The sequence below is a fragment of the Oryctolagus cuniculus genome, chromosome 7, assembly GCF_051225735.1.
Source record: "Oryctolagus cuniculus isolate XC-2025 breed Fujian yellow rabbit chromosome 7, ASM5122573v1, whole genome shotgun sequence".
NCBI lineage: Eukaryota > Metazoa > Chordata > Mammalia > Lagomorpha > Leporidae > Oryctolagus > Oryctolagus cuniculus.
This window is the reverse complement of record NC_142873.1, coordinates 15,667,037-15,694,053: the sequence shown is the minus strand read 5'-3', so window position 1 is coordinate 15,694,053 and position 27,017 is coordinate 15,667,037. Positions and strand designations below refer to the sequence as shown.

Here is a 27,017-nt window from a genome sequence, read left to right as displayed (position 1 = left end):
GAGTAATATTTTTTATTTTTAACTGAAATCAAAATATGCATATCTATATGATACTCTGTGACATTTAGGTACATTTATACATTGTGTGATATCCAATTAGGGTAAGCATATATATTTTCTGAAATAGTGATAATTCTCTGTGGTGAAAACATTTAAATCTTTCCTTCCAGTTTATTTTTAGAAAAATATATAGTACATTTTCATTCTGGACAATTTTTAAATGCACATTTCAGCTTTAGAAATCAAGAAATCATTAAAAATGTTTTTTAACACTCTTGCTATTTATTTTTCTTACTACATTTAACTTCATCACCTGGGTGAAGTCAGGATATGTTGGAAACATGTCCTGTGGCCCACTATGTTCCCACACAAATGATGCAATAGAAAAATAGCACACAGGCAAAGCAAATGATTAGACTTTGTTATTACAAAGAAAATTTTTGGTATACCACTTAATACATTGGAAATTAGACCTTGTACCCCAGGATCTCACATCTGTCTTTCTGCCATCTAATTTTTCTGTCAGAATGTTAGAGCCACCATAGAATACCTTAAAGACATTTTCCACATAGCATTCATATTTGAATCCTGCATTTTTAGTCTCTTGCTGTGGTGATGTCATTCAGATGGCAAATGCATAGAAAATGACTGGACTGAAGTGCCCGCATCCAATAAAACCTTGAAATGGGTTACTTGGCTTTTACTGCTCCATTTCCTCACCTTTCCCTTTTCCCTCATGGTATGTGTGTGACCATTACATTCAGAGAAATGGGGAGATGGTAGAGTGTTTGAATTAGAGTGAATGGTAGCACAACATATTCACATTACAATAAATAATATTTGTGGAAAAACAGCAGAATGTAGCAAACACGGACATGGGTTGACCTACTAAGAGGCAGATATGGGCTTGTAGGTTTGAGATGATTCTTTCTTCCAAAGGACATCAGCTTTTAGCAGTTGATAATCCCTTCTCTAAAAGGAAGGAGGAGAATTTCAAATACTTTTAACAATTGTTTAAGGAATGCATTTTGAATAGTCCCAAAGCCCCTTAAATTATCTTTAAATATTAATATACTTTTTAAAATTAAGGTAAAATAATGCAACCAATCTCATTATTTTTAATTTGATGACTCACTCAATGACTTTTGGGCCACAGAATCCACATCTCATACTCTGATTGCTGGGATAAATTTAGACCCAATTTTTCATCTGATGGATCCATTTTAGGCTCAGTAGAGTTATGTGATTTTCCAAATTTCAAATAATCTTTAAAAATGATTAATTTGATTTGATCAGTATGGCTTGTATATATACAATGAAATGTTAATCCATAGTCCATAAATATGTACAATTTAGTTAAAAATAAATATTTCCCATGTTAAAAAATCTTAGGTGATATAATCAACAGTTAAAGGAAAATATAGAGGAAGTAAAACATACATAGTATGTTTTCATACCTACATACAGGTACGTATGAAACAGCATACTAACACTGCATAACCTCTGTTTGTGTATACCTATTCCATAGTGACTTACAATCACATAATATCTGCTTTTACAAAAAATTCTATAAAATTCCAGAAATAGAATTCAAAGTAATGATCCTAAGAAAATTCAACATGATAGTAGGAAATACAGATAGTTTAAAGAAATGGGGGGGATGGGTGACATGAATAAAAAAATTTACTATGAAGATAGAAATCATTAAAAAGTCTGAATAGAAATTTTGAAGCTGAAAACTTCAATTAATGAAATAAAAATATAATGATCTTGACAGCAGAATACATAAACAAAGAAAAGAAGGACAAATTTTCAAATAACCCAGTCACATATAAATAAAATGAAAAAATAATAAGAAAACTTACTTGAAATATGGGGTACCATTAAATCACAAAATATGTGCATTATAGGAATTTCTGAGGGAAAAGAGAAGGAAAAAGGCATTGAGAAACTGCTACATAAAAAAGTTGAAATTTCCCTGTGTATGAAAGGCATGTGGATATCCAGATACAAGGAACACAAAGGACACCATGCAGACTCAACCAAAAATTACTTTCTCCAAGGCATTTTGTAGTCTAATTGTCAAAAGTTAAGGACAAGGAGAGAATCTTAAGTGCAAAAAATATAAAAGCATTGAGTTACATATAAAGGAATACTAATTAGGCTAACACAGACTGCATTTAAGTGGTGTTGCTTGTAATGTCTCTTTTTCAACTCTAATTTAATTTTTTCTCTTTAATTTTTTGTTGATCTGATATATTGTTTCATCTACCCCAAAACCAGCTTTTCTTCTTGATCCTTCCAATTTTATTTATTTTCTGACCTTATTATTTCTCATATCCTGCTAATTAGATTTATTCTTGTTTTACTGTCTTCAAGACTCATTGTTGGATAACTTATTTGAGACATTTCTCTTTTTAATATAAGCTCTTAATGCTCTAAACATCCCTCTTAATTTCTGCTTTTGCGGTGTCACACAGGTTTTGATGTGTTTTGTGTTTTCATTTTCATTTATTTCAGGAAAGTTTTAGATTTCCTATTTAATTTCTATTATGATCTATGGATCACTTAGTAGCATGCAACTAATTTCATTATATTCCTAAATGTTCTATTGTTCTTTTTTGTTGACTTCTAATTTCATTTCTTTGTGATATGAGAAGATACAAGACATGATTTCAATTTTTTTTAGTTTACTGACACTTGAGTTGTGGCTTAATTTATAGGTCTGTCATAGAAAACGTTCCATGTGCTAATGAGAGAAATGTTATTCTGTACCTGTTGGGTGAAATGTCCTGCAAATTTCTGTCAGGTCCATTTGCTCAATAATATGGTTCCAGTCTGATGTATCTTTGTTCATCTTCTGTCTGGAACACCTATTCTTTACTAGCAGAGGGGTGCTGAAGTCAACCACTGTTTTTGTATTGGTGTCAATCTCTCTCCTTAAGTCTAGCAGTATTTGCTGTATGTGTCTGAGCGTTCTTGTGTTGATATTGTTTATGTTTATTACTGTTACATCTTCTTGGAGAATTGAGCTTTTATCAATATAACTTCCTTTTGTATCTTTTTACTTTCGGATTTAAGGTCTGTTTTATGTGATATGAGTATAGCTATTCCTACTCAATTTTGGTTTCCATTTGCCTGTATTTTTTCCCAGCTGTTCACTTCAAATCTATCTATATCTTTATTAGTGAAGTGAGTTTATTGTAAGCAGTAAATATTCAGGTCTGATTTTTTTTTAATCCATTTGGCCAACCTAAATTTTTTGGTAGGAGAATTTAATCCATTTACATTCAAGGTTAGTATTGATAGATAAGGACTAACATTTGTCATTTTGTTGACTGGTCACTGATTTATTCTGGTCTGTTAGTGAATTTGGTAGTGTCATATGTTTCCTTGTCCACTTCTCATGAAGGACTCATTTCAGAATTTCCTGTAAGGCTGGTCTGGAGATGGTGAAATACAATTTCTTGTCAAGTGGTCTGGAAGAAAATACCTAGTTTCTCCTTCTCTTCCAAAGGATAACTTCTCTGGAGATAATCTTCCTGGTTGGAAATATTTTTTGATTTATTTATTTATTTGAATGTCAGAGGTAGATAAAAAGAAGGATAGACAGAGAGAGCTCCCATTCACTGCTTCACTCCCCAGAAGGCTGCAATGGACAGGGATGAGCCAAGCTGAAGCCAGGAGCCAAAAGCCTCCTCCAAATCTCCAAGGTTAGCAGCAGGAGCCCAAATACTTGGGTCATTTTCTGCTGCTTTTCCCAGGCTATTAGCAAAGAGCTGAATCAGAAGTGGAGCTTCTGGTAAACAAACCGGAACCCACATGGGATGCTGGTATTGAAGGCAGTGGCTTTACCTGCTATTCCACAACACCAGACCCAGAGAATTTTTTTCTTTTAAGAAAATTTATATATCATCCCACTCTCTTGTGATTGTTGTATTTCTGCAGAGACATCTGCTGTTAGTCTAATTGGTTTTCCTTTATATTCAATTTGATATTTTTTTCTGTCTTGAAGGTTCTCTTCTTGTCCTTAATTTTGACAGTTTGAACATCTTGGAGATTTTTTTAGTTGAATCTGCTTGAGGTCCTTTGAGCTACCTGTATCATGATGTCCATGTCTTTTCAAGACCTATGTGATTTTCAAATACTGTTTCATTTAGCAAATCCTCAATGTTTTTTCCTTCTCTTCTCCTTCAGGAATCCCTATAATAGAAATAAATGATCATGTAATGGTATCCCATATTTCATGTAGGATTTTTTCATTCCTTTCTCCTTATTTGCATATGGTTGAGTCACTTCAAAAGACTTGTCCTCCAGAAAAGAAATTCATTCCTTCACTTGGTCTATTGTCCCATGAAGCACTCAATCATATTTTTTGTTTCAATGATTAAAGTTATCACCTCCAAAATTTCTAATTTGTTCTTCTTAATCATTTATATATCCCTTAGTGCAAAAATTCTTGACAAAATTCTGGCAAACTGAATCTAACAGCATAGCAAAATTTATACACCACTACCAATTGGGATTTATTTCTGCAATAAAAGGTTGTTTCAACATATACAAATCAATCATGTGATACACCAGATCAACAGATTGAAAGATAACATCTACTTGATATTCTCAACAGATGCAGAAAACTATTTAACAAAGTTTAGAATCCATTCATAATAAAACCTCTCAATAAACTAAGCATAGAAGTATCTTAAGCCAGTACAATAGAGGCCATCTATGACAAATAAACAACAAACCTAAAAATCAACAGGGAAAATTGGAAATTTTTTTTCTAAATGATTTGGTAAAATTAAAGGTCACCTATTCTCCTTGCTTCTATGCAATATATTACTGGAAGACCTCCAGAGCAGTTAGACCATAAAAAGAATTAAAGCCATCAAATCATGAAGCAAGAAATAAAATAGTCCCAGTTTGCAGATATAAAGTCTTACATACAGAAACCTAAACACCCAAAAACTATTAGAACTTATAAGCAAATTAAGTAAAGTTGAAGAACACAAAAATCAACATGTAAATAGAAGTAACCTTTTGTACACTAATAACAAACCATCTTTAAAATGAAATTAAATCACACCACTTATAATAGCATCAAAATAATGAAATACTCAGGAATAAATTTAACAGAGGAAGTGAAAGATGTCTATATTAAAAACTACAAAATGCCAATCAAAGAACAAATAAACAGAAAGTCATCACATATTTATGGATTTGGATAATTAAAGAGTTCATAAATACATAAAGCAAACTATAGATTAATGCAATCTCTCTCAAAATTCCAATGGCATTTTCCATAGAAATTGAAAAAGTATTTCTTAAAATTCATATAGAACTACAAAAGACCCCAGCAGAGTCAAAATAAGGTTGGGAAGAACATAGTTAGAAGGATCACATTTCTTGACAAAGTTATATTGCAAAGCTACAGTGTATAGTTTATTTATTTGAAGGAACAGAAATACAGGGATATATAGATAGATCTTCTATTTATTGCTTCACTCCTTAAATTTCTACAATAGCCAGATCTGCAACAAGTGGAACCAGGAGCCAGGAACTCCCTCCCAACATCCCACGTGGGGAGCAGGGGTCCACGTACTTGGCCATCTTTTGCTGTCATCCCAGATACATTAGCAAGATGCAGAATTGGAAGAAGAGTAGCAGGACATGAACCAGCAGTCCAACATGGGATGCCAACAGTAGCCCTTTTCTATTTCTGTTGCCTGCTTTTCACTATAATACTTCATTGCTCACACCAAGATTTTTCCAATAGCCTACTTCTAGGTTATCACTCTTCCACATTACCCTTAGTTATTCTCCTCCAAACACTGTTGTTAATTATCACCTCGCAGCTTAAAATCATGCATACTGATGCTCATTAGGCAACCATTGGCTCACCCATCAAGAGCCACTATGAAATTCTAACTTCCCCATCCATTCAGTGCCTATCTAAGGCAGAGAACTTCGCAACCCACCTGCTCTCCAGGCTAGTGGATCTTTAATACTTAGTTACTGATTCTGGCCCAAGGTGCTATCATAGCCCTGGTATCTACACTAAACCTGTGCTCCCAATGATGATGCCTTGGCAGTGTGGCACACGTGTCTTAGAAAACAATGTGACTAAGTGAGAGGAGGCAGAATGTAGCTGGGTTATGGCCAATCACACAGACTGCTACACACTCTCAATGCTCCTTGGCTGTCCAGAGCAGCTCATAGCAGAGAGAACTATGCTCACAAAAAGGACTGTGCAGATCATGTGTAGTGCATAAGGTGGTACAGATGAGTGTTGAACACAATGAGGGCTAGCACTTGGGCATTCCTCAACTTAGAGGAGAAGGTGTGGTTACAACAAAAGGTGACCAAGGACTGGTCACATCAACAAAGGTGACCACTCCTCTCTATCCAGTTAACCAGAAGAGAGCTACCATGCCCAACCTGGGTGTTACCCTGGATACTCACCCCATCCTGGAGCACTGACCAGAGCTCCTTGGCCACATTCTTCACACACCTCTTGGTATTCACTTAATGTATAGACAACCCGCTAAGCCACAGAGGCATAGCTCAAAGATAAAAGCCATCTGAGGGGACAAAAATTCTACAAATGCCTAAAACTATATGTAGAACTTCAAGAAACAAGAGAAAAGGAGACACTATGACCCCCCCCAAGGTACATAACATTTTAATATTAGAATGTGAAGATGAAGATGTTGAGGAAATACCAGAAATGGAATTCAAAAAATTAATCTTAGTTTTCCTCAAAAGAATTAGAAGCAAATCCATGAACTAAAGAAAACCATATATGATATGAATGAAAATTCGTCCATGAAATTGAAATTTTCAAAGAGAAATCAAAATGATATACTAGAATGATGAATTTAATTGATCAAATAAAAAATGCACTGGCAACCTATAACAACAGAATTGATGAGACAGAAGAAAGAATATCTGAGTTAGAAGAGAAATCTTGGAAGAATGTCCAGCATATGGGTCTTAGGAGTTTCTAAAGGTGTGGAAAAGAGAAAGGACTAGTAGACCTACTCAGTAAAATAATTACAGAAAAATTCCATAAATTGGAGAAAGAAACAAATGTCCAAGTACAGGAAGCACACAGAACTCCTAACAGATAATGAGAAGAGATCTTCACTTCACCATGACACATTGTACTTAGACTTTTCACAGTTAAGCATAAAGAAAAGATTCTAAAGTGTGCCAGATTACTATCAGAGGATCTCCAATTAGACTCACAACTGACTTCTCATCAGAAACCACACAGGCTAGAAGATGATGTCAAAATAGAGTCCAAATAGTAAGAGAAAGAAACTGTCAACCTAGAATACTGTACCCTGCAAAGCTCTCATCTATGAATGAAGGTGAAATAAAGACCTTCTATAAGAAACAGAAATTGAAATAATTTGTCACCATGCATTCAACCTTACAAAAGATTCATAAGGATATGCTACACACAGAAACACATCAAGAAAGTCATCATCAAGAAAGAATACAAACACAGTGAAAACCAGTAAAATTACAAAAGAAATCCAAAGTAAACAATAGGAATATTAGGATCAAGTAGTTACTTATCAATAGTTACCTGAATGTAAATGGCCTCAACTCTCCAGTTAAGAGATACAGACTGCCCGAATGGATTAAAAAACCAGACCATCTATTTGCTTATTACAAGAAACACCTAACCAACAAAGATACATGTACACTGAAAATGAAAGGGTGGAAAAAGATATTCCATGATAATGGGAAAAAGGGGCTGTGTAGCCATCCTAATATCAGACAAAATAGGATTTAACACAAAATTGTTAAAAGAGACAAAGAAAGACCCTATGGAATGATTAAAGGATCAATACAACAGGAAGATGTGACTATAATAAATGTATATGCACCCCATTAGAGAGAGTAGCTATTTAAAAGAACTGTTAACAGATCTAAAGGGAGACATAGACTTTGATGCATAGTAATGGGGGACTTCAACATCCCACTTTCATCAATGGATAGATAGAAAACAGATAGAAAATCATCAAGGAAACAACAGAGCTAATTGAAACTACAGACCAAATGGACCTAACTGATATCAATAGAACTTTTCACCCCCCAGTTGCAGAATACACAGTCTTCTCAGTGGTGCATGGGCTCTCTCTAGTATAGACCATACACTAGGCCATAAAGCAAGTCTCAGCAAATTCAAAAAAATCAAAACCATACCATCCACCTTCTCGGATCACAATGGATTAAAGCTCAAAGCCAACAACTCAAGAATCTGAAGAATGTATGCAAACACCTGGAGACCGAACAACATGCTTCTCAATAAACAGCGTGTTGTAAGAGAAATCAAAAAATTCTGGGAATGAGTGAAGATGACCTTACCTCATATCAAAACTTAGAGATTTACATTTAAGTGTTAAAGTGTCGTAAACTTCATACAACGTGGCCTGACCTAGCAAATCTTTTGTTCAAGCTAAGCTCCTCTCGGCAGTAGCACATTTGTTATGAAATCTCGGGGAACAGGAGTTTGGAGGAAAGAAATAGCAGGTGTCACGAAGCCTGGAGTGACTGAGGCACCGAGTCAGAGGCGTCACACACGAGAAAAAGGTGTGATAAGTTAGTTTAATTGCTGGTCTACCACAGCATGTTGCTTCCTTCTGTCAAGACACCGGTTCACCTGAAACTTGTCAGCGCGTCCCGCATGCCTGGCTGAGCCCCCGGAGCCCGGCCTGCCTCGCACCCACGTCGGTGCTGTCCTGCGCTCGCTAACAGGTCCCTGCTCCTGAAGCGTCACCTCCCAGCCCCAGTGAATCTCCGCAGCCCACTCGGACTGCAGCCTGTTCGCCACCTCGTCCTCCCATTGCAGCAGCAGCAGCAGCGGCCGCGCAGACCGCGAGGGAAAGGGCAGACCCAGCGGGAGCGACTGGCAGGCCTGGCTTCCGAAGCAGCAAGGGGCAGGGAGGCGCGACGGGAGCCCGCACCACAGGTAAACGGGGCGGCGAGGCGCAGGGCAGCGCGCAGGCACCCAGCGACTTCCAGGCAGGCAGCCCCGCCTCCAGGGCGCTCTCCCTCCCGCGCTCCCGCGCCGCTCGCTCGCAGCCCCAGCAGCAGCCGCCGCAGCATCACTTCACACAAAGGACCTTAACCCGCCGAGCAGCTCCGCCACCTCCGCGTCGTCCTCTGGCGACAGCAGCCCCAACAGCGCGGCTCGGGCGCGGCGGCGCGGAACCTATCGCTCCCTGCAGCCGAGGCGGCGGCAGCGGCTTTTTTTCTTAATTTTGCTTTTTTTTTTTTTTTGTCTTCCCTTATACCTCTTCACTTTTCTGTGGTTCCACCCACTTCTTCCCCACCTCCTCCCATAAACAACTTTCCTACCCCCCCGCCAATAAATAAATAAGAGGAGAAGGGTGGGGGAGGGGGGAGGAGGAGAAGGAAAAGGGAGGCAGCGCCAGAGAGAGAGGCAGAGTCCCACCCGACAGCCGGCAGCCTGCGCGCGCCTCACGCCATGAGATGGCGACGCGCCCCGCGCCGATCCTGGAGGCCGGGCCCCGCCGCCCCCACGTCACAGCCGCCGCCGCCGCTGCTGGTGCTGCTGCTGGGGACCGCGCCCCTGGCGCCGGGGGCGGCGGCCGGCGACGACTCGGCTCCCGCGGGGGCTCGGTGTGCTACTCTTCCCCGCTCAGCGCGGGCTCCGTGCAGGAGCCGGCTCAGCGCGCCGCCGCGGTGATCCAGGGAAAGGTGCGCCCGCCGCGGCGGCAGCAGGGGGCGCTCGACAGGAACGCGGCGGCGGCGGCGGCGGCGGCTGGCGAGGCGGGGGCGTGGGGCGGCAAGCGCCAGCCGCCAGCAGCCGGCCCGGGGGCGCTGGAGCTGCCCGCTGAGGACCCGCTGTCCGCCGCCCACGGGACCCTGCCCTCCCGGCCCACGACCCCGGCGCCCAGCCCCGGCGAGCCTGCGGAGGAGGAGGCGCCCTGTCTGGTGAAGGTGCACCAGGTGTGGGCGGTGACAGCCGGGGATTGAAGAAGGACTCTGCTCACGGTGCGCCTGCGGACCTGGGGCCGCCCGGCTTCCCCGTCCTGCGGGAGGCTCAAGGAGGACAGCAGCTACATCTTCTTCATGGAACCGGAGACCGACAGCAGCAGCCGCCGCGCGCCGGCCGCCCTCCGAGCCTCTTCCGGAACCTCAAGAAAGGGGTCGGCCGAGTGCTGTGCAAGCGGTGCGGTAAGTTGCTGGCGCCCGGGCGCGTGCTCCGCGGGCGAGGGGCGCGCGGGGCTTCCACGGCGGCGGGACGGAGGCGGCCCCCTTGCAAGGGAGGCTTCGCGGCTCCCAGGCGTCCTGGCCGCGTCTTGGGCTCTGCTGCCGGTGAAAAGCCCAAGTGTGCGCCTTGGTTGGGGCGGCCTGAAACTTTTTTTAATTTAGCTTTTTGGGGGTTGCTTCACTGCGTGGTCCCGAAACGCGTTGGTGGCTTTCTCCGCGTGTGGTTGCTTGAAGTTGGCTGTGGCGAGGAGGCGCTGGTGCTGGGCCGCCCCGTGGGGGCTTTTTCCTGGAAGGAGGACGGGTCGGACAGGACTGGGCCTCGGCGCCCAGAGTGTGGAGATGGTCGCGGCTTGGTGCGTGTGGAGAGCGGGCAGGCGGAGGACGGTCGCCCACAGAGCTGGCGGGAGTTTGTGGGGGACTCCATGTCCCGCAGATGGGTGCAGTGTGCACCTTGTGAGTCTCTCTGGGTGTGAGAACGCGAAAGTTTCTTTGAACAGAATTACGGAGTAGCGTGGGGAAGGCCCTGGAGAAGGCCTTGGGAAGATAAGCCTCGCAGCCGGTTTCCCACACCTTTTCCCGTTAGGCCATTGAAGTGTGCTTGCCCCACGGGTGCCTGGTAGGATCAGGTTGGGGAAATCAGCTGAAAAATTTCACTACCCTTCTAAGGTAGCATTTCGTTTATGCCATTCGTAAAATAATGTCTGTGACCTAAAACATCTGTATAACTTACTGATAACCTGCTGTGTGTTAGTGATTACATGGTATTCTTCCCAAACCACAAATTCACATGATTACACATCACCAATTGTAATACACCTAATAGCATTCTCCCTCTGTCTTTCTGCCTCTAATAGATGGTTGGGTTAATTGAATTTTCACAAAACTCAGCACCAGGCCATGCTCTGTCTGCCTATAATACAGAGTGTGTCAGATCTTCTCAATTTGTGTCCGGTGATGGCCAATTAGTGAAGTTTCGGGTCGACATTTGTGGGGCTTTTGTCCTGCCATTAATTAATACCTAATGATTTGGCTTTCATGAGAGGAAAGAGCATTGTTCACTCATGGTTCCCTTATTTTAGCAATGGGCTTGGTGTGCCAGAGACCTGTTAAGACTGCACCACTCTGTGGCAGAAGCTGTTCAGAGAGCGGGGCTGAAGCAGCTGAGTGACGCTGGGACTCCCTGAGACTGGCTGACAGGTGTCACTGGGGAACATGGCAAGCACTCTGCTGGGAGCTCTCTTAAGAGGGAACACAGAAGCTCAGCAGTGTTGTACTGCAGCATATGCTATTCTGTTACAGAATCCAAAACAAAACCTTTTAAGCCACATCCTGTCCAGTTTTCACATGTTTGATATGTAATTGGGGAAGGATGTTTGCCTTTACCCCAAACTGAATGGGTTTTGGTGGGAAGCTAACATCAAGAGGATTAGGTTTGCAGGGATGCCTGGAATTGGGGTGCATTGCTAGGGTAGCAATGGGGTGGTTATACCTTTTAACTAGAAATACATGTCAGACTTCAAGGGTAGAGTTCCTAACAGCATCAAGAGGATGTTTGGACGTGTAAAATGCATGGCCTGGAAGAAGAATAATGTACTTTTATGTTTCTTTGGGGGTGAGGGGGAAGCTTTACTGTAGGTAGTATGGTTTGGCCCTTTTGCTTCCAGTCAAAACAAGTACATAGTTGTAACTTGTTGCATGTCAAAGAGCGTTGGTTTATAATGAATTGGAAATCTCCCTACATGACATTGGGTAGATGTATAAATCAGAGTTCCTGCTCTGGGTTTGTGTGACTAAGTGTGTGCTTGGTGATTTTAGTGTTATGTAACAAAGTAGGATATTGCATGGAATCAATAGATAGAGCTAAGGAGTGAGAGAAGTCGTCCTGAAAGTTTCTCTTGAATTTCCATCAACAGAGTCTTCACCTTGGTATCTGAGGATGGAAGTAAATGGTACAAACTATTTTACATAAAGTAAAGTTAGTAAATCTGTAGTTGGAATACTGGATGTAAAAGTGTGAGTGTGTATATTGGGAAACTTGACAATTCGTCCAGCATTTCAGGCATGGAAAGCCAAGTGGAAAAAGAAAAGAGAGAGCCTATATGAAGAATCTCTGTGAGACACCAGTGCAAATAAGGGGCCATCAAAGAAGGATGTAATATTCTCTGAAAACAGGAGAGAACTTCCACTTTGCTTATGGCCCTTATTAAATACAGATGGAGTTTGTGGACTCAGAAGGTTTCCATAGCCTTGACAACTCATGTCAAAAGCCTTTGGTAATCACTGATGTCATAAATAAGAGTGTTAATTGTTAAATCAACAACAGGAATCACTGTGTACTGACTCCCCATGTAGGACCTCTGTTCTTAATGAGCTATACTATGAGAATTACCTGCAAAATTTGTTCTCAAACAGTATTTTGTGTGTGGGTGTGTGTGCAAATTGTTGAAATCTTTACTTGTATGCCTTTTGTATATAAAGTTAATTAAAAATGAATCTTAATGAAGAATGGGATGGGAGAGGGAGAAGGAGGTGTGAGAAGAGTGGGGGTAGGAGGGCAAGTGCAGGGGGAGGAATCTCCACATTCCTAAAGTCGTACCTATTAAATTTGCATTCATTAAAGTTTTCTTTAAAAGCTGAGGGAGAACATTATAAGAAGATGATGAGTAGAAAGCTCTAGGACTCTCTCAACCTATAAAATAATTATATTGTAATTATATTGTCAGTTGTAAATACTTCAAATACTTAAAATTCTCTACTCTGTTAAGTGTTTGCAAATATGGTGAAATGGTTGGATGGTACATTGTGCTTAATTTTAGCAAATTTCAGCTTTCAGTGCAGGAACAGCCACAAATTCCCCATCCCCCCTGTGAGCTCCTTGGTAGCAGCTGTGCTCATGCTCTTGGAGCAGCTTGCAGGAAGCATGCAGGAAATGCCTGGACAAAACCATGCCTTGTCCTTCAAATATCAGGATCTGTGGTGTGATCACTGAGTGCTACATCTAGCCAGAGAAGTATCTTCAAAAATTGGAAGGCATTTTTCTTGTACCTACCCCTATTGTGCTAAGTCCCCCCCCTCTACAGCAGAAATATCTAGTAAAGTCAAAAGGACAACATATTTTTTCTCCATTGTTCTCATTTTCCTTTCTGTGAGCCATGCTTTAAAGGAGATTAGAATATTGAAAAACAACTGCTTACATGGGGAAAATGTGAAAGTGACTGCATGCTCAAAGAAGAGCTCAGAAAAGACCCAGTCTGGTCTTAAGTTAACATCTCAAGCTGCTAAAAGCACAGTGAAAGCTTATTATAAATAATCAAGAAAAATGAACAAAAATAGCTAATCTTGGGGAATAGGGAAAATCTGATTTCCAGAGTTACTATATTATTAGATTCAAATCTCCACTTGTCAATAAAAATTCAAAGGTATATAAAGAAATAGGAATGTGTGGTCCATCGAAAAGAAAAAAATCAACTGACACTGTACCTGAATAGGGCTTGATGGCAGACATAGTAGATGAAGACTTTACTAGTGAATAAAATGTGCAAAGAATTAAAAAACGTGGAGAAAGTAAGGAAAACTATGACCAAAATAAGAATATCATTAAAGAGAAAGGAAACAGAAGAAGGAAAAAATTTTAAGAGCTGAAAACAACAAAAACAGGAATGAAAAGTTCTCTAGAGGGATCCAGAAGCAGATCTGAACAGATGAAAGAAAGAATCAGCAAAATTGAAGATAGAATGAAGAAAATAAGCAAACCTAAGAAACAGAAAAGATTCAAGAGAACAGAGCCTAAAAATCATGTGTGACACCGTCAGGTGGGATCATTGTGCGAGTCAACAAAAGGAGAGGGGAAAGAGGAAGGATCAAAAAAGACATGGGAGGTAATGGCTAAAAATCTCCCTATTTGATGAAATACATGACTATAACAAACATCAAGCTCACCAAAAACTTCAATGAGGTGAATTCAAGGAGATCCTCACTGAGACATATTACAATCAATTTTTTTTTGACAGGCAGAGTTAGACAGTGAGACAGTGAGAGAGAGACAGAAAGGTCTTCCTTTTTCCGTTGTTTCACCCCCCAAGTGGCCACTATGGCCGATGTGTTGTGGCCGGCATGCTGCACCGATCCAAAGCCAGGAGCCAGGTGCTTCCTCCTGGTCTCCCATGCAGGTGCAGGGCCCAAGGACCTGGGCCATCCTCCACTGCACTCCTGGGACACGGCAGAGAGCTGGACTGGAAGAAGAGCAACCGGAACAGGATCCAGCGCCCTGACCGGGACTAGAACCGGGGGTTCTGGCAGCACAGGCAGAGGATTAGCCTAGTGACCCGTGGTGTGGGCCACAGTCAGTTTAAGGGCAATGACCAAAGAATCTTGAAGCAGGGAGACTGCAGCACTTCATTACACACAAATAATTCTCTGGGAGATTATAAGCAAATTTAACATCAGCAGCACTGGAGGGCAGAAGGCAGTGTACCAATTTATTCAAAGTGCCAACATAAAATGATTGTCCAAAGAAAGTCCCAGGACTCTCATGACTTCTCTGTACTCAGGGAAATATAAGCACAAATTCTTTCGAAAATATTTCAGAAAATTGAAGTGGAAGGAATTCTCTCAAACAAAACCAGAATCACCATACCAAAACCAGCCTGGCTAGTCCAGCTGCTACAGGCATTTAAGGATAAACCACTGAATGGGAGACATACATCTCTGTTTCTTTCTCTTGTTCTTGCACTTGCACTTTCTCTTGCTCTCACTCTCAAATCTGTGTGTGTGTGTGTGTGTGTGTGTGTGTGTGTGTTTCTCTGTGTTTGTGTGTCACAGTGCTTTTCGTTTTCTTAGAAACCTCTTATTTAATAAATATTAATTTCATAAGTACAACTTCAGGATTATAGCAGTTCTTCCCCCATAAACGCCCTCCTACCCCCAGATCATCCCACCTCCTAATCCCTCTCCCATCCCAATATTCATTAAGATTCATTTTTAATTATCTTAATATACAGAACATCAACTCTATACTAAGTAAAGATTTCAACAATTTGCACCCACACAGACACACAAACTATAAAAGACTGATTGAAGACAAGTTTGATTGTTAATTCTCATGGTACAACACATTAAGAACAGGGGTCCCACATGGGGAGTAAGTGCACAGTGACTCCTGTTGTTGATTTAACAATTGACACTCTTATTTATGATGTCAGTGATCACTTGAAGCTCTTGTCATGAGATGCCAAGGCTATGGAAGCCTCTTGAGTTCACAAAGTCCGACCATATTTAGACAAGACCATAGTCAAAATAGAAGTTCTCTCCTCCCTTCAGAGAAAGGTACCTCCTCGGTACCTCCTCCTCTGATGGCCCCTTGTTTCCACCAGGATCTCACTCATGGAGATCTTTCATTTAGGTCAACTTTTGGCACAGTGTCTTGGCTTCCATGCCTGAAATGCTCTCATGGGCTTTTTTTTTTTTTTTTTGACAGGCAGAGTGGACAGTGAGAGAGAGACAGAGAGAAAGGTCTTCCTTTGCCGTTGGTTCACCCTCCAATGGCTGCCACGGCTGGCGCGCTGCGGCCGGTGCACCGCGTTGATCCGATGGCAGGAGCCAGGGGCCAGGTGCTTTTCCTGGTCTCCCATGGGGTGCAGGGCCCAAGCACCTGGGCCATCCTCCACTGCACTCCCAGGCCACAGCAGAGAGCTGGCCTGGAAGAGGGGCAACCGGGACAGAATCCGGCGCCCCAACCGAGACAAGAACCCGGTGTGCCGGCGCCGCTAGGCGGAGGATTAGCCTAGTGAGCCATGGCGCTGGCCTCTCATGGGCTTTTTAGCCAGATCTGAATGCCTTAATGGCTGATTCTGAGGCCAGAGTGGTGTTTAGGACATTTGTCTAACTATGAGTCTGCTGTGTGTCCTGCTTCCCATGTTGTGTCATTCTCCCCCTTTTAATTCTATCAATTGTTATTAACAGACACTTGGTCTTATTTATATAATCCTTTGATACTTAATCCTATCTTTATGATCAGTTATGAACTTAAACTGATCACTTTAAATAGTAAGATAGCATTGGTACCTGCCAACTTAATGCAATTTTGGTGTCCCATAGCAAGTTTTTAGCTTTACCCTTAGGGTAAGTCTGAGGGAATGTGTCACATTGCTTTTCAAATAAATAAACTTTTTTATAAAATGGGAGAAAATATTCAGCATAGGAAAGGTTTTTTAACTTCTTACAACACACAAAAAGGTATTTAAAGTGATTAATATGCTAATTACATTTATATTGATTTATAATATGTGCATTTATACATGCACATATAATGCAAGCTATATATAATACAATATAAATATATACAATTTTATTTCTCAATTATACTTGATTAAAGCCTGAAAAAATACCTAATAAATAAATTCAATAAAGTTAGAGGACTTCCAGTCAACATTCAAACATCACTATTTAAAAAGGCACTTAAGAAAGTAATTTCCTTTACAATAGCATAAAAACTAATAAAATATTTAAGGATTGAATTCAACTGAGGGGATGAAAAGCTTCTACACTAGAAACTTAAAAATGTAGCTAGAAGAAATTAAAGCTGAAAGTTGGAAAGATATCCCATATTCATAGATTAAAAGTTTTGTTTTTTTTTTTAATTTTGGAGATAACATACTTTTAATTTACTCTATAGTCAAAAACTTAATGCTCCTCTAAATAGAGTTCAACCCAGAAGTCTTTCTACTTTTCACTCGTTGAACACTATGGTTAGTGGTGCGTTAAACCTGTGATTATAAAGGAAATTGAGGAGTTTCAAGATGGTGGAATAGCAACAGAAAGGTCTGATTTATGTGGAATGAAGTTAATATTTTTTTTTTTTTTACAGGCAGAGTGGACAGTGAGAGAGAGAGAGACAGAGAGAAAGGTCTTCCTTTTGCCGTTGGTTCACCCTCCAGTGGCCGCCGTGGCCGGCGCACCGCGCTGATCCGATGGCAGGAGCCAGGAGCCAGGTGCTTTTCCTGGTCTCCCATGGGGTGCAGGGCCCAAGCACCTGGGCCATCCTCCACTGCACTCCCTGGCCACAGCAGAGGGCTGGCCTGGAAGAGGGGCAACTGGGACAGAATCCGGCGCCCCAACCGGGACTAGAACCCGGTGTGCCGGCACCGCTAGGCAGAGGATTAGCCTAGTGAGCCGCGGCGCCGGCTTGAAGTTAATATTTAAAAAGAGGGAGAAGGTGCACGTTAGGATAAGGCTGTGGGAGAACCACAGAAGAAGACCCTGTGAAAGAAATAGGAATGTTCCAGACCTGCATCAAAAGAGCAAATACACAATAGAAAATAACAAAAGCGTGGATCCAGGGAGGAAGATGTGGACCCTGACGAGCCAGGTGAGAGAGGAATCCATGGGCCCATGGCACTGCTGATGCAGTAGGAGGGAGAGCTTGGTGAACTGCTTTTAGAGTGCCACAGGGACACTCTTAAGACAACAGGCAACCAAGCACCCAGAGGCAGGAAAAAAAAAGGCAGTGCATCTCTCTTCCTCCCCCCTTCCCTGCTATAGCAGAAACCTGCAGTCAAGTGGGGGGAAAGACTCAGGCCATTTTTGGACACAGGCAGGTAGCTGCTGTCCCATCTCCCACAGACCTAACCAGAGAGAAAAACCCACCTTCCCCACCAACATTGAATTTGGCTGGGAGGAACACACTGACAGCAGCCCTGGGAACACCATAGCTTCCTTACAGACAGGGCTGGCTAGTGGGATGGAGTGATATTGTGATGCCTCTGACTTGAGTTTTCTTATTTAAGATTGCTTTGGCTATTTAGAGTTTCTTGTGTTTCCATATGAATTTTAGGATTTCTTTCAGAGCTGAAAAAAATGTCCTTGGTATTTTGATTGGGAGTACATTGAATCTATAAATTGCTTTGGGTATAATGAATATTCTGATTATATTAAGCATTCCAATCCACAAGCATGGAAGAATTTTCCGTGTGTGTGTGTGTGTGTGGTATCTTCTAGTTCTTTCCTTAGTTATTTGTAATTTTCATTGCAGAGGACTTTCACATCCTTGGTTAAATTTATCCCAAAATATTTACATTTTTTATCTATTGTGAATTGGACTAATCTTCCAAGCTCTTGCTTAGCCATAGCAATGTTAGCATATATGAATGTCATTGATTTTTGTGTGTTGATTTTGTAACTTGGAACTCTGTCAGATTCTTTTATGAGTTCCAATAGTCTATTAGTGGAGTCTTTGAGTTCCCCTATATTAAGATCATGTCCTCTGCAAACAGGGATAGTTTGACTTCCACCTTTGATTTCTTTTTCTTGTCTAATGGCTCTGGTTAAAACTTCCAGAACTATATTGAAAGTAATGGTGAGAGTGGGCATCCTTATGTAATTCTAGGTCTTAGTGGAAATACTTTCAGCTTTTCCCCTTTCAATATGATGTTGACTATGGGTTTGTGATACATTGCCTTGATTATGTTGAGGTATGTTCCTTCTATACCCAATTTTAACAAGTTTTTTATATATATGAAAGAATGGTGTATTTTATCAAAGCTTTCTCTGCATCTACTGAGATTTTTTTATTTCTGCTTTTTGTTAATATGCATCATGTTTATTGACTTGCATATGTTAACCCGTCCTTAATTCTCTTGGATAAATCCCACTTAATCTGGATGGGTAATCTTTTGATGTGTTACCAGGTTTGATTAGTTAGTATTGTGTTGAGGATTTTTGCATCTATATTCATTAGGGATATTGGTGTATAGTTTCCACTTTTTGGTTTGGAATTAAGGTAATGCTGTGATCAAAGAGTTTGGGAGGATTCCCTCCCATTTCATTGTTTTCAATAGTTTAAGAAGAATTGTTATTACTTCTTCTTTAAAAGTTTGTAGAATTCAGCAGTGAAGCCATCCAGTCCTGGGCTTTACTTTATTGGGAGGCACTTTATTACTGATCCAATCTCAGCCTTGGTTATTGGTCTATTCAAATTTTCTATCTATTCTTCCTCCAATTTTGGTCATCTGTGTATGTCCAGAAATATGCACATTTCTTCTAGATTTTCCAATTTGTTGGCATATAATTGTTTTAATGATACCTGATGATTCTCATTATTTCTGTGTTATCAGTATAACATCTCCTTTTTCAACTCTGATTTTGTTAATTTTGATCTTCTCCTTGGTTTAGTTGGGCCAGTGGTTTATTGATTTTTTTTTAAAAAGCTCTTCATTTCACTTATCTGTTGTATAGTTTTCTAGTTCTCTTTCTTTTTTCTTCTCTAATTTTTATTATTTCTTTCCTCCTACTAGTTTTGGGTTTGGTTTATACTTGTTTTTCTAGGTCCCTGAGCTGCACCATTAGATCACTTATTTGATATCTTTACAATTTTTTTGATGCAGGCACTAATTGTCATAAATTTTTCTCTTCACATTGTTTTTGCTATATCATGTAAGTTTTGATATGTTGTGTTGTCATTTTCATTAATTCCAAGGAATTTTTTATTTATATTTTGATTTCTCCTATGAGCCACTTTTCATTTAGGAGCTCATTGTTCTGCCTGTGTGTGTTTGTGTATTTTATATGGTTTCTTTTGTTTTACTTCTTTGTTTTTAAAAAGGGACAAATTTCATGTATTTCATATATATGGTTTAAAAGCATAACATTTCCCACCCCACCCCATTTTTCCTCCCTCAATCCTATCTCCCTCCTTTTCTTTCTTTTTTTATTTTTTCTTTCCCTCCTTTTCTTATTTTTAAGTGTTCCAATGACATACTTCCAATTTTCTTCATAATCAAATGCTTACCCCTCCACTAAACACAGAATTCAACAAGTAGTCGGTAGAAAAACCACTATCCTTCAGGAGTATAGACATAGGCCATAAACAATAATCAAATCTCAAAATGTTTAGGGTTCCTTATGTTGTTAATTTCCAGCTTCATTCCATTGTGATCAGAAAAGATACATGGTATGATTTTATTTTTTTGTTTTGAATTTGTTGAGAATTTTTTTATGGCTTAGTATATGGTCTATCCTAGAGAATGTTCCATACTCTGATGAAAAGAATGTGTATGCTGAAACTGGGATAAAATGTTCTGTAGATATCAATTAGATCTATTTGGTAGATAATGTAGATTAGATCTGTTGATTTTTGTTCTGTTGATCTGTCCACTGATAAAAATGGAGTGTTGAAGTCCTTCATTATTGTCTTATGTCTCCCATTAGATCAATTAACATGTGTTTTAAATATCTGGGTTCCCTAGCATTTGGTGCATATAGATTTACTATAGTCACATCTTCCTATTGAGTTAATCCCTTAATCATTACATAATTACCTTGTCTTTTTTATAGTTTTGGCCTTAACATCTATTTTGTCTGATATGAATATTCATACTCCTGCTCATTTTTTATTTGTTTGCTTGGAATATCTTTTTCCATCCTTTCACTTTCTGTCTTTGTGTATCTTTAAAGTTGAAGTGTATTTCATGTCGAAAGTGTATAGATGGATTTTATTTTCTAATCCATTTAGCCTGTCCATATCTTTTAATTGGAAAATTTAATCCATTTACATTCAAGGATATTATGGATAAATAATGACTTGGTCCTGCCATTTTTCCATAAATATTCCTATTGTTTGTCTTCAATTTCCTTTGTTCTTTTGCTAGGATGTTTTCCTGCCTTCACATTCTTTCATGATTCTTTGTTTCTAAGTGTAGTACATCCTTAAGTATCATTTTGAAGGCTGGCCAGGTAACAAATTCATTCAATTTTTACTACTCTTGAAAGTTATTTATTTCATCTTCATTTATAGATGGGAGTCCACTGGGTAAAATATTCTAGGTTGAAAGAGGATTTTTGTTGTTGTTTTGGTGGTTTTGTTTGTTTGTTTGTTTACAATTTGGACTGGTTTTCCCTTCTCTGCTAGTCTGTAGGATTTCTGATGAAAACTCTGCTGTCATTCTATTTGGAGATCCTTTAAAGGCAACCTGGAATTTCTTTCTTGAAAATTTTGATATATTTTCTTTATGTTTTGCTTTCAAAAATTGGACTGTAATGTTTTCTGGTAAAGATATTTTCTGATCATCTTTATTTGGGTTTCTCTGTGCTTACTGTATTTGGATGTCCATATCTTTCTCTAAATTGGGAAAATTTTCTCGTATGATATTATTAAATATTTTTACAGCAAAGGAAATAATCAATAGTGTGAAATACAACCTATGAAATGGGAAAAATATTTTCAAGCCATATGCCTGATAAGGGATTAATTTCTAAAATATGTAAGGAATCCTTACAATTCATTAGTAAAAACAACCTATCCAGTTTAAAATGGGTTTAGGACTTCAATCTACATTTCTCAAAAGCAGATATACATACGGCCAACAGATAGATGAAAAGATGCTCATCACCACTAATGGGTGAAATGTAAATCAAAACCAAAATGAGGTACATTTCCTACCCATCAAGATGGCTATAAAAAAAGAAAGACAATGGGAATTGGCAAGGATTAGGAGACACTGGCGCACTTCTACAGCATTGGTATAGCCACCAATGGATAACAGTATAGTGGTTCCTCAAAATATTAAAAACAAAATGACCATAAGACCCAGAAATTTCACTTCTGAGTGTTTATCAATAAATGAAATCTCAAATATATCAGCACTTCCATGTTCACTCAGGACTAGTCCCAATTGTCAAGAAGTAGAAACATCTTAAATGTCCACAGATAGATAAATGGATTTTAAAAGGTATGGTGAATACATACCATGGGATATTATCCAGCCCTTAAAAAAGAAAGAAATTCTGTCTTTTGAAACAACATGGATGATCCTAAAGGGCATTGTGCCAAGTGAAACAAGCCAGTCACAAAAAAGATACTACATGATTGTGTTTCTGTGAGACATCTAAAATAGGCAGACTCGTGGAAACAGAGGAGAGTGGTGGTTGTCGAGGGCTAGGGATGGGAGAAGTGGACTTTCCAACTGAGGAATATAAAGTGTAAGCTATGTAAGATGAACAGGCTCTAGAGATCCGCTGCACAAGATGTACAGATAGTTAATGTACTGTGTACTTAAAAATGTTAAAAAGATAACTCTCACATTAAACACTCAAGACAATAAGATAAAAATGCATTATATACCTTTCCCTGTTTATTTGAGCATAAATCATGCAAGGTCTTTGACAGTCCATTGATATCCTTCTCACTTTATTAATACCATGAGCTAACATCCTTATTTTCCACTCTTCCCCAGGATGACTCCTCTCCTGAAGTCATTGTCTACTCATATGTTGTTTCACGTTGGCCTTTCCTGTATCTTTGCCTATGCTCACATCAGTCTGCATCCCACTATATGAATATGAAATTAATATCCCACTCATACATATTTAGGCTCCTTCAATGACAAATCAATACCTTCTTCCCCCACAAAACTTCTTTGAACACTACAAATGAAGAAAATTTCTTCTATCTGAATGGTGTGAGTGCATCAGTTGTACTCTTTTCAAGGAATTAGGTACTTTCGTTCTTATTCTGTTCTTCTTTCCTTATTAATATGAAGCTTCTTGAACATAAAATTTAACTCTTACTCATTTGTAGCATATAAGGTGGTAAAACTAGTGCTTGAACATTGTGGTTACTCAAAACAACTTTTAAAAAAATGAGTGAAGCCATCCTGAAGGACTAAGCATAAAGAATGCATTGAAGAAAATAATTTCTAATAGAAAATAATTTATTCTTCTCTTTGGTAAGCATACAAGCTATGATTGTGAGTAATACTTCTTTTCCTAAAGAAATCCTGTAACTGTCAGTGATGGTCAATCCAAAAAAACCAACTCCTCTGTGCAGACTTCTATACTTAGCAGTTATGAGGGTGAAAAATAGTCAATAAATTCTACATTTGCCTTCTTGTAGATACAACACTATGTCGCACAAAGAACCAAATGATGAAAAGAAGCTCAAGCTCACAGTGCTGCTGCTTCCTTTAGCTCCCCACTGCCACCACTTCATCCCTGCCAAGGGCTAACTCTGACACAGGGTGGGGACAAGTTCACTAAAACAATGCACCAAGCAAAAAGTCAGTTCTGAAGCAAGGAAGAATTGACTAGTGTACAATTCCACAATGTATTCATCCATTATACAAAGCCTTGACACAAAATCCGAATAGCCGCTGAGTCCAAGCTCTTCCTCCCAAACCAGCCCTGGAGTGTCATTTATCAAATGCCTTGAATGTTAGTATTTCTTTTAAGATTAGAGTATGCTCAGGTTAGACATGCCACCTTTGTCTATAAAACCATTTTTTCTGCTGTTTCATGTCATGGAAATCCATTGTCTCCCAGCTACCTGAAACTATGCTTTTGTCTTAAGTCAATTATACTTTGCGATATCTTGGATTTGTCTTCCTCTTTTATTTTCCACACTTTCTACCTTGGGCAGTTTGGTTTACCAGGTTTTCTAATACAAGCACCAAAAATAATATTCTATGTCCTACACATTTACATTTACAATACTTACAATACTTGTCATCCTTTACCAAACTATATTCTACAATGGCAATGGCCCTGATAAGAATATTTTTAAATAATTATTTATTTTATTTGAAATGCAGAGTTACAGAGAGAGGGAAAGACAACACACACAAAAACACAGAGAAAGAGAATCTTCGATCTGCTGATTCACTCCCCAAATTGCCACAATGGCCACCAGGGCCAGACTGAAGTCAGGAACCAGTAGTTTCTTCTGGGTCTCCCACATGGGTGGCAGGGGCCCAAGCACTTGGGCCATCCTCTGATGCTTTCCCAGGCACATTAGCAGGTGGCTGGATCAGAAGTGTAGTAGCCTGGACTTGAAGTGGCGTCTATATTGGATGCGAACTAGGATGCCATTATGCCACAGTGCCAGCCTCCAAAAGGAGCCCTCTCTTGAGAGCCACATGTAAAATGCAAAGATATTCCTCCATGTTTTGATTAACAAGAACAGGATGCAAGGAATACAGACTATTTCCTCCTCTAAAAAAATGTATGTATGTACGTGTGTGTGTTTATGTATTTGAAAGACAGAGTGAAAGTAAGAGAGAGAGGGGGGCAGAGAGAGAGAAAGAGAGAAATTGATTTTCCATCCACTGTATTATTCCCGAAATGGCTCCAACATCCAGAGCTGGGTCAACCAAAGCCAGGATCCAGGAACTCCATCCTAGTCTCCTACATGGTGTCAGGTCACAAGTTCCTGGGCCATTGTCTGCTGCATTTCATGACATGTTAGCAGGGAGCTGGACTGGAGGCAGAGACGCTGTGACTTGAATCAGCATTCTGATATGGGATATGGTGATTTAACCCATTGCTCCATGACTCTGAGCCCTGGAGTACAAAGTATTTCTTTCTTTCTTTCTTTCTTTCTTTTTTTTTTTTTTGACAGGCAGAGTGGACACTGAGAGAGAGACAGAGAAAGGTCTTCCTTTGCCGTTGGTTCACCCTCCAATGGCCAACGCGGCCAGCGTGCTGCAGCCTGCACACCATGCTGATCTGATGGCAGGAGCCAAGTGCTTATCCTGGTCTCCCATGGGGTGCAGGGCCCAAGCACTTGGGCCATCCTCCACTGCACTCCCTGGCCACAGCAGAGAGCTGGCCTGCAAGAGGGGCAACCGGGACAGAATCCGGCACCCCGACCGGGACTAGAACCCGGTGTACCAGCGCCGCAAGGCAGAGAATTAGCCTACTGAGCCGCAGCGCCAACCAGTACAAAGTATTTATAAGAATTACTGAGAAAGAGTCAGGAAAGAAATTGTTAGAGCTACTGTGGGAGGGTTGAAGAGTATTTAAAGAAACCAGTAACTGCATCTGCTGCCTAATTCTTGCAGTGTTTAGGGTGGTAGTTCCTACTAATTGCATCCCAGTGAGAAAGACAACTAGATCTATATCTAAGTTTTATATGATAGTTTCAGGAGTGAACATTAGAAAAATGAAAAAGTGATTTAAAAATATCTTTTAAGTGCTAGACAGTGTAGAGTAATATTGCAAAATCTATATTGTTACTAAAATGTCTGATTTTCCCTATGAAAGCAGACACAATATCCTTATTAGTAGAAGCAAATGGGAAAGCAAACCAATCCTTTCCCAGTGAGTTAGAGAAATTATTAAAAATAGCTGAAAGGTAATAAATAAAATCAGTACAGTAACAAGGTATCATTTCAGAAACAAATCCCCAGCAGACTGTCCATTATTTTCCCTTGTAACACTGATCTACAGTTCTTGTAGCTACAGTACTTGAGCCATTTACCTCTACCTGTCAATGCTCCACAGCTGAATATGTGGCGACAATGATGTAAAGGTTGATTCTGAGTTTGACTGAGATGATACATGCAAATGTCAATTCTCTCTATTCCTTAATAGTGTTTTACCTCAGATTTCTTTTAATAGATATGGTTTCATATTCTGAATGATATTATTACTGCAAAATAATTTTGTGTGTGTAACATGGTGGCATCAGAAAACATTTGAAAGTGGTTTTAAAGGATTTTGAGGGCTTTATGTATGTGTGTCCAAATGATTTTGAGTAGTCTTTTCAATAACAAGACTAGATACTATTTTGAAAAGGTAGCTCCATGTCATGCAATCACGATCATTTTGTGTTCTTGTTCAAGTGTTGTCATGTCAAGTGTGTATACTTCATAGATAATACTGCATTTGCTGTCAGGTATGCTTGCTCTCTCATTTAAATCTCCCTTTTTCATAGAGTTCTATATAAAGCACATAGCTTCTGCAAGGCATATTTGTTATGCAGGTAGAGTTGCAGCATTAATGCCAATGGCAAATTCAAATGTCTATTTTTTCTTTCTGGTAATAAAGTAGCTCATTTAAAATATTAGTACTGGTTTAATACTTAGCAAATGATCGTAAACAGTACCTTGGGGTATTTCTTGGGGCTTGCAATTCATATTAAAGGTCCAATTAAATGGGGTTTTTTGAGCTTTCAGTTGAAGTATATCTCAGCAAAGCAGTTAGGCATCTGAGTGACTTTAGGGCCAAATGCTTGGCTTACCAAACCAAGTTACTAGTTAGTGACTGCACGACTTTGAATGGACTATTCAAACCCACTGTATCTCTGATTTCCTCATCCTTAAAAAAAGTCCACCCATTTTGTGTGAAGATAAAAGGATTTGGTATACATAAAGGATGTAGATGAGTTAGCACTTAATAAATATTTAATAGAAGTTAATGTTAAAGTTCTATCATATGAGTGGCAAAAAAGCATGTGCAAAGATATTCAATTGACCTAACATTGAAAAATGTAGCTTAAGATCAAGTTGGGACATCATTAGATATCTATTAGAACTTCTAAAATAAAGCAAAGTGGCAAAAACTGTATTACTGTTATTAATAACTCAGATTACCTCTCCTTGTAACATACGTAACCAACTCTTCAAACAGTCAGTTGTATGTAACTCCCCAGCAGTCATCACATTCAAAAAATTGGTTGTTATTGTGTTCACATGACTGTCTCCTTTATGGTTCTTGACTTCCAGGGAATCTGATTCTTACTGATGTGTCTAGTGCCCAGCATATTGCTGCATTCTATATTGGTTGAGTAAATTGAATGACTCATTTTTACATAGCATGCTACTATCTTAGAAGACTTATTTTAAAACACTGTGAATAAAGTACTTCTTAGGACAGAAATTTAAACAATTTTCTTATTTGAAATAATCTTTGTTTTCACAAAATATATTTGTTTTTGAAATTTCTGCAAGGTTTATATTGTTTTAGGACCTGGATAAATGCTAGGGTAACTGAAATTC

General features: G+C 39.7%; 1 long non-coding RNA gene and 1 pseudogene across 1 annotated transcript; one reads left to right on the top strand and one right to left on the bottom strand.

The window, feature by feature from the left end:
* Positions 1 to 298: 298 nt before the first annotated feature.
* LOC149125313 (uncharacterized) lies at positions 299 to 8,995 on the bottom strand. Its single transcript, XR_016211370.1, has 4 exons — positions 8,380 to 8,995; positions 4,099 to 4,203; positions 1,866 to 1,916; positions 299 to 972 (listed from the first exon to the last, which is right to left on the bottom strand). It is a non-coding gene; the product is annotated as an uncharacterized LOC149125313 (long non-coding RNA).
* A 284-nt stretch (positions 8,996 to 9,279) lies between these two features.
* Positions 9,280 to 23,249, top strand: LOC149125312 (uncharacterized; annotated as a pseudogene).
* The last annotated feature ends 3,768 nt before the right edge of the window (positions 23,250 to 27,017 follow it).